Below are 14,096 nucleotides of genomic sequence, written 5' to 3' on the forward strand. Positions count from 1 at the left end.
CTTTTCATCATGGTTCCAAATCTCGTATTGTGCCGCGAAAATAATGCAAAGTCGCCTCAATAAAACAGTTAAAAATATAAAACACCTTTAAAACAAATATTGTAAACCAATTAGTATTGCGCTATAACGTGTAATATAATGGGTACATTATCTCACAAGTACACATCTGGCTCACTGCCCGCCCCTACGACTTGTGACTTGCTACTAGAAAATCAAACCAGTTTGACTTGATCGTAGCGAGTCGCAGAGAGTCAGAGGGGCTGTTAAGAGTGCTATGACTGAGTCGCTGGGGGTGTCACACTACACAACTGACAGTAAAGGGAGCGCGCTTCGACTCTACAACTGGCTGTGATTATTTTTACCATTATGTAAATGAAAGCTACGACTGAAAATCCTAGGAAAAGTCGTGTAAAGTGACCCCTGCATTAGTATGCCTAGGCAAGTTGTGGATTAATGATTTCAAAGGAGCAGGGCAGAAAGACACAGTAAAAGTTCACCTTAAGAGTACAGGAGAGAAAGAAGCAGGAGGAAGAAGGAAGAAACAAGGAGAGCAGGGAGAAGAGTGAGTCCAGAGGAGTTGGGACTTGAAGCGAGAGCCCCTGCTTCTTGACTGGACCTGCCTAGAGCTAAGTATTTGAGCATTGTTAGAGAGAGCATACTATTCTGTGTTTTTAGGGAACTTGGGTTCCTGGTACCTCAGTTAGAAACGTCTTTCCTGATTAGGGTGCATTTAATGGATAGGGATATAAGCTCACATTTATTTTGTGGCATCCAGGGTACAGAGAGAGAGATTTAACTGCAGGTTGCTTTGTATTTAGTTAGGAGGCAGCTCATCTTTTGTGGCCTCGGTAGGCGTATTAAGAGTTTAGTGCTTAGTAGCAGTCTGGGGTTTTCTGGGTGACCAGAATGTTAGGCCTGAGAAACGCCTTGTCTGTAAATACTATATACAGTATAAAGTAACATGTTTTGTTGTGTGTTGTGTCATTGTTTTAAAATATCTGTCCAGCCCCATTTGTAACAATATAATATAACTTGGTGTGTTGTATGTTTTGTGTCTTGTGTAGTTTATGGAAATAAATTTTTGTTTTAACCAAGTGTGCCTGGATTATTACTCCATATACTGTAGTTGTGCCAGAGAATAAAGAATTCACGTGCCTCTAATTATACCAGCCGCTCGGGTATAGAAATCACTTACAAGTCGGCGGTTATGAATAATTATTTCACTGATTGACTAAACCGCTCTGTCAGTTCCTGATTTTTACCAGTTTTGTAACCCCCCATTTGTAACAATACCTTTTTGGAAGCATATATATAAATACCACTTGATACCCAAATTCTAGTCCTAAATGGTAATGCAAGTCTTTTGAGTCACTATGACACTCAGTTTCGGTTACTGTTATATGTGTTGTCAATTGCTCCGCTCCAAAAAGTTCAATTATGGATTAATAATGAGTGATCTATCATGCTAGCAAGGACAGCCGTACGACATTGAGAAGGTGATTCTAAATGAAGACCTCATACTACTGAAGATTTCCCTCCCCGCTACATGTAGGTGGTCCTTGGTTATTAGACATACAGTACGGTACTCATTAGCCATTTGCCATTCATGCAAGTTTGTTTCATATACATTCAGTCGCATTTAGATCTCTGCCAGGTGTAGGCCATTGTACTGTTTAAATGTTGTTTCAAGTATTTGTTCTAGCATTTTTACTCTGTTAACCAGCAAATAACTGTTGCAGAATTTTATCAATATACTATTCGACTGTGGTATCTTTGTATCTGCACTGTCCATGTCCATTATTTTGAAAGGCAAAGCACTTGATCCTCAACAACCTCAAAAGATGTCACCCAGCAACATAGTATAAGGTGCTTCCCAATGATTAGTATAATAAAAACTCTCCTAATGCTTTGCCCATATTCTTGATCATTGGCCCTATCAAACAGAAACAAACTTCACCAGAAAAAAAAAACTTGTAGTAGCAAGACTTATTATTATGCTTAGAATGTCGTTGTTTCTTAACATTTTTGACATTCTTTCTTTTGCTTTGAATTGATATTAACCCTGGGGCAGGTTAGCCCCCCTGCATTGAGGAATGTGGTTAAGATCATACTCTCCGATAAGAAGAATGTGTGCAGGGTCTCTAACACAAACCAGATTTTCATAAATTGGGTCCTGCTCCAGTGACGGAGTGCCCAACGTTCAGTGCCTCTTTGTCAGCAACTGCAAGGGGGTGGACCCATGAGGCACAGGACCCTAGCTAGAAATCACCTGTCAATCATCCAAGTATGACCAATCAGTGAGGAACTTGCTGGGTGGGACAGAACACTACACCTGATGATGTCAACACCAATCGCCAACTATAATTACTGGACTTAGAAGGTACTGCACAGCAATGGAAATAGATCTCTCTCTAGTTCAAGAAATACCATGCTGACAGTGAGTCGGTATGTAAACAGAATTCTGTCCAAGACATTCTCCACAACAACTTTGCAACTAGCTTGTGATTCTGCCTGATCACCTAGATTTGTCCTGTAGGACTTTGTTGACAAAGTCTGAATATCTATGTACTTTCAGGTGGAGCCTGGAAGGTTGCTGGTTCAAATCCTGTAGCCGGCAGAGAATGTGAAAAGACAAATTCCTAATGCAAGAAATTGTATATGGCTAATAAAGTGATCTTCTTCTTCATGCAGCAGTAGCAGCTACAACCAGGGAGAGTGAATTTTGAGTTTCTCCCCATGGTATCGTCTTCAACAACATGGCTGGGCAAGTTGTTCCGTGCTACCACAGCCTCTTCAGTAAATGCACTTCCACTTAGTTTCCCTCTGTTTTCGTGTTTCACTGTTCATTCTGAAGAAATCCACTCATTTGAGCTTGTCAGTGCCTTTGAAGATTTTGAATAGTTACAGTATATCAGGTTTCCATTTAGTCTTTTCTTTTTAAGGCTAAAAAGGTTGTGCTCCTTTTCCTGTTAGTGTAGGACATTCCCCTTAGCCACGGAATGTGTGTGGTTGCTCTTTGGACTGGTTCCAGGGCAAGAAAATCTTTTCTGTGATGTGGCAACTGAAATTATACACTATAAATGAGGCTTTACTACGGCATTATACAATTTTAACATGACATCCATCCATCCATTTTGTAACTGCTTCATCCAGTGCAGGAGTGCAGGGGAGCCGGAGCCTGTCCCGGTGAGCAGCAGATACAAAGCAGGGCCCCAGCACAGCGAGTTATTAACGTGACTTCCCTTGATTTAAATTCTATGTTTGCATTTTAATTACCTGTCCACATTGTTTAGAGATACTGTATAAATGATTTCTCAACATAAACACTTAAGTCTTTTTTGTTAGGAGCCACTTCTAGCTCCCATTTATAATTATAATTGATGTTTTTACAACCTGCTCACAAAATCCTGCACTTGTCTACCTAAAATGTCATCTGCCTTTTTGCCCAGTCTTGATTTAACAAGTGTTATAGTCAGTGTATTTTGATGATTTGCTCAGGGATTGAAAAGACACGAATAAGTGATCTGCTGTTGGTATCAAGGCAGATTAATTCACATTTATTCTTACTCTTGTCGATTTGTTTTGCACCTTTAGTCTTTGTGTTAATAAAATTGTATATTGTATACTTTGAGTTCTTGTGCATTGAAGACAAACTGAATATTTTGATTAGTGTCCTTCTGGGATATCACCAGCTATCTATGTGTGTCTGTAGGGTGCCCACTGCAAATTGCATACAGTACATAAATACAGTCAGCAATCTCACAAAACATAAACACCATGTGGAGAGAACAGTGAGAGACTTATGCAGTCTGTTCTGTCACATGCTGCTTCCTTCCAGTGGAGAGTAGCAGCACAAAGAATGCTTTGACCTGGAGTGTATTGTCCCAGCTGTTGATTGTGGAACTGTCAATTTGATGGTTTAATTGCATTTCTCACGGTTCGAACAAGGGCTGTTTTTTCTATTTTTGAGAACCGGGTCGACACTAAGTTTAGTGCAGTGTATTTTTACACTTTAGTAATCCTTTTCGCACAGTAATGCACTAGGTCCTAGTGCTGGGAGTACGACACATGAGTTCAAAGCGAATACCACTGGAATAATTTTTCAGGGTTCTTCAGAGTCCTGACCTCAAGCCCAGGCAGCATTTGAGAGTAAACCACACTGGAGGGAGACCTGCTGTCTGAGTCTGACCATATGTAAAAATCTGGTGAAAGTGTTCTTTCTTGGATCACAGCATCACTAATATCAAGAGTTAACATAACATATACATTCTAAGTGTTTGTTTCCTAAGCTAACAATTTTCATTATATAATGTAAACAAATCTATATAGAAAAAGTAAATGTGCTATATATATTTATGTAGATCTGTATAAAAAATTAGTATTTACAGTATACTGTGCATTAAAAGGAACATCACTCTATGCATGTGTTTTGAAAAATCAAGAATACAGATTTTGTATACCAATTAAATGTTTTTGTGTCATTTTGAGAAAATGACCATGATACACTCGAGTGACTTTGACAGGCGCTCTAAACTATCTCATAGAAAAGAGTTAACTGAGCAAAGGTGATTTATGCTGCTGAACATGAAGCCTACTATAACGTTAGAAAGCAAAAGGTAGAAAGGAACTGATATTATTCTTATCAAGATAATAATGTTTGTGCCATTGGCATGTTGGAGGAGGGATAAAGTCCTCATGCTATCGCACAGCCTGCAATTTCTAACCTGCCAAGATATTCTATCCAAACAAAGTCTGTCAATGATGTGACAATATCTGGAAAACCATGTGGTGCATCAAGAGTGATGTGGAGATTCAATGGTCTGGACCAGAATATATAGTCACTACACATTCTACTTGTAGCAGTTAGTGGTTTATTGCCACCTGACTGAGAGGGAGTACACCCACACCTCTGCAGGCTCATTAAGTTGTAACAACATTCCAGCAGGACAGCACATGATCATATACAGGGACTGTTCATGTTACAACAGCTTTCTTACAAGATGAGATAGTGACAGTTATACAGTATCATGAATTGCCTACTCCATACTCCCACTGAACATTCACAGGATCTGATGTGATTATATGTTGCATCTAGGCCTTAGAGAAGAGTAAACAGGCACATGTTTCTCTAGGCTTTATGAGAGGAATGGCACAGTTTCTCTAAGATTCCCACAATTCCTATCTGCAACATGGTGCAAAGCATGAATCGCAGATTTGCAGCTTGTGTTTCCAAATGTGTCACACATGCTACTACTGTACTGCATACGACTGTCAAAGCAGAATCTCTGTTGATGACAATTGTTAGTCAGCAGAATGTGACTATGTGACCTCTGTTGAATAAAAAGTCACAGCACCTGCTTTCTAAAATGCAATTATTCTTAAACAAGCTTTACAAATATGTTATCATGATCATTTTCATTTGATGCTCAGCATATACAGTAACATAAGTCTTAAGTGCTGGTAGATCACATTTTAATTTAATTTACTAGAAAATATAGAATCCTAACCACCACTTGCTCAGATGTTTAGTAGTTCTTGGAGGTGTATCAATGCACATGTTAAGCATATTTATTTTGTTACAATTCAGAATAAAATGGCTGACCTAGTTTCAGATCTAAAGTACTAGTGTCTGATTATATGTCTGAATCTATATTGTTGTTTGCAACAAATTAAAAACCAATAGTGTGAACCAGAAACATTTTCGTTTAGTATGAACCTGTAACATTTTCGTTTTCAAAGGAAAATGGCGTATATAGAACAAAGGTAGCTTTTTACAAGACCAAATACTATGTTTTGTTAGTAAATATTAAATGATTCCCATAGAAATAAACTTAATCTATGTGTGGTGTACTGTACCTTTGCACTTCAAATTTAAATTCAGGAATTCTGTAAAAAGGAAAGGAAAAGATGGCATGATTAAAGCTTTCTATAAATGATTTAGTCGAGTATCTCATGATCAGAAACGAGACAGCTAAAAAGTGTAAGTGAAAAATGTGGTTAGTTTCTTTTTCCTTTTTTGTTTTTACCTGTCTGAGAAATGGTTTGCATTTCAACCAAGCACATAAATTCTATTTCAGTGCCTAATCCGAAATTACGACAAACATAATCAATTAATCAAACAAAACAATTTCTGCTTAGAAATTCTGTCATTATGTTTTAAAAACATACCCTACTCCAGAGCCCATTCATTGCTATGTGCAGTCCTTTGTCAGTAATACCCGGATTGATGACAACTTTCCATTGGTATTGTGAGCTAAGCCAGCAGTCACCCCCCTGCAACTCACAACTGGCAACTCACTGAAGCTAAGCAGGTGTGAGCCTGGTCAGTACCTGGATGGGAGACCTCCTGGGAAAAGCTAAGGTTGCTACTGGAAGGGGTGTTAGTAGGGCCAGCAGGGGGTGCTCACCCTGTGGTCCACGTGGGCCCTAATGGCCCAGTATAGTGACGGGGACACTGTACTGTAAAAAGGCACTGTCCTTTAGATGAGATGTAAAAAAATGAGATCCTGACTCTCTGTGGTCATTAAAAATCCCAGGGCATTTCTCAAAAAGATGTCCTGGCCATATTTCCCATTGGTTCTTTACCAATCATGGATTACCTAATAATCCCCCATCTATGAATTGGCTTCATTACTCTGTTCTCCTCCCCACTGATAGCTGGTGTGTGGGGAGCGTTCTGGTGCACTATGGCTGCTGTTGCATCATCCAGGTGGGGCTGCACATTGGTGGTGGTGGAGGGGAGTCCCTATTACCTGTAAAGTGCTTTGAGTGAAGTGTCCAGAAAAGCACTATATAAGTGTAAGCAATTATTATTATTATTAAAAGTTGTAAAATATGATTACCAGAAGCTAAAATTCAAAATAAGTTGGATAAGGGCAGTGAACACTGACTCACAGTTTGATTTTAAAAATTGTCTCTCGAACAAAATTGAAAGACTGCATAGTTTCTATTATTTTGATCTTGTAATATTAAATAACTCAAAAGAGAGGTCTGCCAACGTCGATTTTATATTGGCAAGTCTTCTCAAAGTAACCCAAGAATTGCTTACATTAATTGATTTTCAGGGCAAATTAGACAAATTGTTGACTTAATGACTGGGGCACAGTCAATATGTTTCTTAATGCAATCATTTCTCTACCTCAGAGCGTACCTCTGTGCTGCTGTGCTGAAGGAAATATTCAGAAAAAGACAGGACCTTTAATGACATTTCATTTAAAAACTACTCAACATAAACAGAAATAGAAAATCATTCTAACTGTGGATATTTCTAATATTAAAATATGTCACATCAACCAAGTTAAATCTTCTAATAATAATGGAGGAAACAAGCACACTTTCAGTAAGTGACAAACATGAAGGTTTAAGGTATTTATATAATAGCAAGTACCAATCGAAACCAAATCTACAGTACAAGAAATGGCCTGATCACAATTCGCTAGCATTTCAGTCCTTAACCCATTTACCACTGGTGTCCCATCCAAAGTGTACCTTGCCTCGTGCCCGTTGCATGCTGGGATAGGCTCCAGTTCCCTCACTACCCTGTATTAGATAAAGCAGTTAGAGAATGGATGGATGGTGTGGCTGTGGATGTGTGTTTACCCTTTGCAGATAAAGAGAAAAATTATGATTTTTGGCAAAATGACTCAATTAGTAGATTGCAGTAAAGTGTAATTTCAACAAAACAAAACAAATATTATTAATTTTAATTAAAATAACTAAAATGAACAACTATCTGTTATTGTTTTGTTGATTTTTGATGGTAACATACTGATACATTGCTATACTGTTTTCCTTGATGTCATATAGTATACATGTATATTTTTAAGGTGTAAATTCGATTATGTCACACTCATGACAATCTGAAAATAATTATATAATAATATAATATTTTAATACACTAAATAAAGGAGCAATGTAAGTTTGAAGAAGAAATGTAAATGAAATTAAATTAAATTGAACTAAATTAAATTAAATCCTTTGACGTTTTAGCAACGTATAATTTGGGAAGGCAGAAATTGTAGTGAAGATTGCCCTTGAACAAAATGCTTTGAAAACCAGCCTGAATATTTTAAATAATTCTTCAGAAGCATAATAAACAAATACAATACATTTAAATCATTAAATGTTTTTTTTTTCCTTTTTAATATAATTGTATCACACACAAGTGCTATGTGCATTCAAATAAACTTATACTACACTCAAAATCTTTCTTGAGTAATGGATTTAATCTGTTTTTCAGTCATGGTGTGAAATACATGTGGAATAAAGGTCCATTGTAAACCGCGATATTCAATAAACTGCAACACAAATTAAGTGAAGGAACTGCCCATGTTGAAGACAGATGCTACTGTGTTCTGCCCAGCTGGAGGAAGTCTTTGATCAGTCAAGATTTCAACAGTGAGGCTCAAAGAAAATCACTCAATATGTGATTGTCCATCTAATCTAGAAAAGACTGTTTATGTACAAAACGGCAAATTGGATTTTCTAAAACTAATTTGATGGTTTTGCGATTTGTTAAGCACAATAGACTTTTTCTAATCTCTCAACATCTTTCTCAGGCTGTTTTCCTTTTTCATTAAAGGAGAGAAATATAGTAGAACTTGTAGCCACAAATGATATTCAAGGCAATACCTTTATCAATGGTGTTAGAACAGCATGGTGTTTGTAGAGGGTCTGTTTCAGTCTTCTTAAGTACAGGCATTATGAGCCATTTCATAACTTAAACCAACATTTTATGGCAGATTACCAAATAACATTATTGTTAATGCAAGTGTAGATTCAGTAGAATTCCAAATTAAACAGCCATGTGTTCTTATGTGAAATTGTTATCAGAGCATTTTGTTATTTTTCACTTCATGAAAATGTCATTGGAGAGCTACCTTTACCTACAAATGGAAATTAATTATTACCAAGTGACTTTGTCTGCAGTTTTCCAACTGGGAAGAAAATACATATCCTATCAAAAGGGGCAACTGTTTCATGGGACAAACTGACAAAATTCACCTAAAAACTAAAGCATTGTTGTTTTGTCTCTGTAAATGGTTTATGAATGTTGTTGTCTTTCTGTGCAGAATTTTAAAATAATTTGAATGGGTCCCCATATGACTGCAAATACAATGTGTACAATATATCTGTCTGATTGAATGTTTATATGCAAATATTCTGTGAGTAAAATGAGATTTTCTGAAAAGAGCGTTTGCTAATTAAAAAAAAGGCAAAATATGAAAAGGGGGTGAAACTTTTATAATGCTGCTATGTAACACAATTACAAATTTTGTGCACAAGATTTAGCAGTTGTGGTCTGTGGGATTCCATTCCTGACACAGCCTCTATAAGAGACAGTGCAGGGGAAACGTGTTTACTAGGGTCAGTCAAGGATAGCCCACATGTGCTCAGCAGAGATATGGCCAGAAACTGCATAGGGCATGGCAGCGTCTGATGTTATGCAAGTAGAGTGCCTTGCAAAAGTTCAAAAGGTTTCCCATAGAAAGTGATGCAGACTAATTTTTTAACGTAAAATTTTATTCAATACCTGAAGGATCAAGCTGAAGACTATGAAGTGCAGAATAAGACAACTTACAGTAAATGTCAGCAAAAATGAAATACATTGATTACAGGGCAGCACAGTGGCACAGTGGTTGGTTACTGCCTTACAGTACCGAGGCACCGGGTTTAATTCCACAACTGTACCTGCATGTACGTTCTCCCTGTGTTTGTATGGGTTGTCTCTTGGGATTCTGGTTTCCTCCCACAGTCCAAAAATATACTGGTAGGTTAATTGGCTTCTAGGAAAGTTGAACTAAGTGTCAGTGTGAGTGGGTCTGTGTTTGTGTCAGCCCTGCAATGGACAGACATCCCATCCAGGGTGTACCCTGCCTTGCACGTGTTGCTTGGCAAGATAGGCTCTGGCTCTTCCATGGTAGCATAAGTATTCATATCTGTGAACTCAATATTTGGTAGACACACTTTTTTATAGTAATTACAGCCAGGTCCTTAGGAGCAAGTCACTCTTATCTTTGCGCACAGGCTTGGTACAGTTTTTGCTGATTTTTCTTGGCAGATTGGCTCTCAGGTTGTTTAAGGATCACACGTATCAGGTCTTTCCACAGGTTCTCAGTGGGATTCAAGTCAGGACTTTGACAGGGGCACTGAACAACATTCACTTTCTGATTCTTAAACCTCTCCACTAGTTTTGGCCTTGTGCTGTCCTGCAGTCATCTGGTTATTATCCTGCTGATTGGTGAATTTTAGTCCCATTTTAGGTTTAAAGCAGATTTTTCTCATGTTTTGCCAATACTATGTTCCATCTATGTTCTCATCAAATCTTGACAAAGAGGACTCAGAAGTAAAGGTAGCCCCCAGTGAAGCTGAACTATAACAATATGCTACCTCCACCATGCTTAACAGTAGGGATGATGCTAACTGAATCCAATGATTTGCATTTAGACCAAAAGATCAAAGCTGTCTTACAATAACCATTAATAACCACCCTAACCATTGTCTCTTTCCACAGCTGCTCAGTTTGGAAGACCAAGGACCACTGATCTAGGACCACTGATCTAGGCAGTGTCTGGATTCCTTCCTTTTCTTAAGGATTGACTTTACTGTGCTCAAAGAAATATTAAGCGTCTGTGACAAAATATAAGGTGTAGTTTTCAGGGAGGTGGAGCTTCACGTCAGAGAAGTGTGTTGCTCAGTGACCACAGCTGTAGAGGCCTGGTGATCCAGCAAGCAACATTTGTTGACGGTCTAGTAAATTACCAGCTTGGTACTACCCTGTGAGCCGTAACATCTAGGGAGTCAGTCTGAGCTTGGCTCCCATCATTTGTAGTGTCTTTGTGTGTGTGTTTGTCTCCACATAGTTCAAGATGAAAGCAAGGTAGCGAGAGTAGCTGAGCTGAAGTTGAGGGAGAGACAGATTTGTTGGTGTCCGTGTGCGGAGCAGCAGTGCTTGTATTGCTGCCTGTGTCTGCATGACTCTCTGTGTGAATACAGCAGCCATTTTTATATCAGAAGGCTAGTGACTGCAGGTAATGCATTAATGTACTATATGTAAGTGAGCCCCATAAGGGGAGTGTAAAGAGCAATGATTGGGAACTAGTTGTTGTTAAATGTTTGTATCTTTGTTTCTGCCTCAAAAAGGGGCCAATTAACAGCAGCAATCCTCGAATGGATTGGAGATTAAAAAAAATGTGTTAAAGAGACAAACTGTTGTAGAGTGAGAGAGACAAGGCTTGTCTGAGTAGTGAATAGCCTGCTGTTTTTAATGGTGAGAGTGAAGTTCAGAGAACAGTGTTGTAATAGAGGGATCTGCACTATAAAAATACAAAGTATGGGGTTGTGGAAAGGGTTTGTCCGGCTACTGGCTACTGGCCTTTGGCAAAGAGTAAACCATAGAGTAAGTATAGAGAGAGGCCCTCACTCTATAAACTGAGGTATGGGATGGTGAGAAGGGTCTACCTCGCTACTGGTCTCTGGTTGTATAGATATATAGTAAAGACAGCAATGTTTGGCATGACGGAGGTGCACCAGAAACTGTAAGAGTTGAGTGAGACACCAAAGGTCCTGGAAAAGGAGACATGCCGGAAGCTGTGAGTGGCATGAGTGAAGGCAGTGATGGCTGTGCATGAGAGTGAGGTGCCCCAGCAGCTGCAAGTACACAGCCCAGGGTCCGAGGATGAGACATCGGGGTTTGTCAGATGTAAGTGTTGTGATTCTGGGGTGTGAGGTTGAGCTGCCATAGACTTGAGTGAGATTGTCAATGTTGAGAGTGTGAAACCCAGCCTCTTGGTGCAGTTGGAGATGTCAGCGACTGGAGGCGGACATAAAGGCTGAGGACTGGCTGGTGGAGAGAGGCAGCAGTCATCGAGTGAGAAGTTCCGTCAGGGAGCAGAGAGGCTCTGTATGAGTTACAGCAGGGAGCAGGAAGCCCCAGAAGGAATCCATGAGAAGCAGGAAAGGTCTCCATGTATGGTTTAGCAAGAGTGGACTCCATGTGAGGTCAGGGAAGGACCAAGGTGGTGTGACGGAGAATTGAGACTATGTGATGACACTGAGGGCAATGTGTCATGAGGTCTCTATCTCTCCTAACAATTTTGAAAACAACAATTTATTGGTTATGTACCTTTACTTCTGGGTCCTCTTTATAGAATGCACAATTCTTCGTCTTTTACATTAGTCAGGACCTCTGAATGTTTCTTCAGAGGGAGATGGTAAGATATCATGATCATTAAAGAGACTGTAAGAGATTGAATCAGTTGGCTCACCTTTTCCTATTCAGTAACTAACAAAGTGAAGAGGGCAGTCACGACTGACAACTGAACCCAAGTTTCCATACTGCTTTCAAACTTACTGCTGTATCACTGAAATGTCAGCACTGTTTGGCAAGATGCTATTCATCCGCCCCATGTATCCATGAGACTTTACCTTGGGGGTTTGGGTAGGAGGGGTAGGGCAGAATATTATAAAGAGTTTGAATTTATATCCACGCATTCTCAAAAGTTTCTCTTTTGATTTCTCTGTGCATTTTTAATATTTCAGTATCTGTTGAAAATATGGACTTGTGATCTATGCTGCAGCATTATCTTTCAACAAGCATTTTAATGATCTTCTAGAAAGGTTAAATGCCTAGTAATTATATAGGTATAATGAACTTGTTTTATTGATTGAAAATGCCTCTTTTTATTTTTGAACACTAGGTGTGGTATCCACAAAAAAAGGTAGGCTGTACAAAAATAGTTACCAGTGAGTTTTTATTTATCTTTTATTTCCTGTATAATTTGGAAAATTCATGCCTGTCATGTATGCTAGAAATAGCATCATTAACAAAGTTTAAAGAAACAGTACCTTCTCTCCTTCTACATTATTCCTTTGACAACTGGGCACCAGCATTGTCGAGTGGGAAGAAATTATTCTTTGGTAGCATTCTTTTCATAGAAGAAACATCAAATGCTTAAATGCCGCTATGGTAATTGGTAAATAGAATTCAATTAATCTTATGAATCTTACAAAACCGAAGCCACCTTCGTAAGACAAATACATGTTTTTCCACACCTGCCCTGAGAAAAAGGATAGGACTGATACAGGACATCTTAGTAGGAAACGCCCCTACTAAGTCAATTGTTCATGATTTTATACTTTTTGTGGACTAAAAATATTTAGAAAACATTTTTGCCTGTACGCATGTTCTGTTTGTCAGAGTTGTGTATATTTTTATGCCAAGGTCAGTAAATCTGAATATTTCTTTTTTAAGGGGATGCTAAGATCTCTTCGCTGTTGTAAGGATTCCAAGAACGTTGCAGCAGTTGCTATGGAGATGTTAAAATGTCTGAAAGCATTGTTATGGAGTTTTCTAGTAGCATAAAAACTGAAAGGACCCGGAAAGTCCTGCATATCTCAGGTATCAGATTGCTACTGATGGGTCTCAGGGGTTCGACATTTCTGTACTGTGTTGTTCATTGGCATTTCATTTATTTCCACTTTGATAAACTCCCATTCCTTTTTTAAATCTTTTCAGCATGCAGAACCGATCAGTGCTCTGCAAGCCAAAAGCTCCTTGTAGGACACGACAAAAGACTAACCCGTTTTAATGTTGGTTTTAAAAAATAACAATCTGAGCATTCCCAACGGTACAGCATGACCGGAGGAGTGCATAACTACAAGGGTGAGTGCTGCTTGACCAGATGTGCAACTACCAGACCAGCATCAGGGGATTTATGTTGCTCCACTGTCAGGAGAAGAGGTAACAAACAATAAGGGAATTGGGGAGGCCTCCAATGTGACCTTGATTTCAAACTTAATAACTTTGATACTTAGCACTGCTGTTCTCTGAAAAATAATCCCCACGAGCGTTAGTTTGCAAATGAAAGTTCTAGGCCTTAGAAGCACTAGCTCACGTCTGTCATGCTGAACAGTCCTCTCAGCTACTTTTTAGGAATAGGGTTGCCATGGGGTCATGTGATGCAGATCTGTGTGAAAGCCCACCCCCTCTGCTCCCTGCCCTAGACCGTGTTGGGATAAGCCGAGTGACTGATTGAGAGTGGTGGGGGGGGGAAACGCAGGCGCATTGAGGCACAGAGGGTAATATTAGACAGATC

The sequence above is a fragment of the Atractosteus spatula genome, chromosome 1, assembly GCF_055471065.1.
Source record: "Atractosteus spatula isolate fAtrSpa1 chromosome 1, fAtrSpa1.hap1, whole genome shotgun sequence".
In the NCBI taxonomy this organism is placed as follows: Eukaryota; Metazoa; Chordata; class Actinopteri; order Semionotiformes; family Lepisosteidae; genus Atractosteus; species Atractosteus spatula.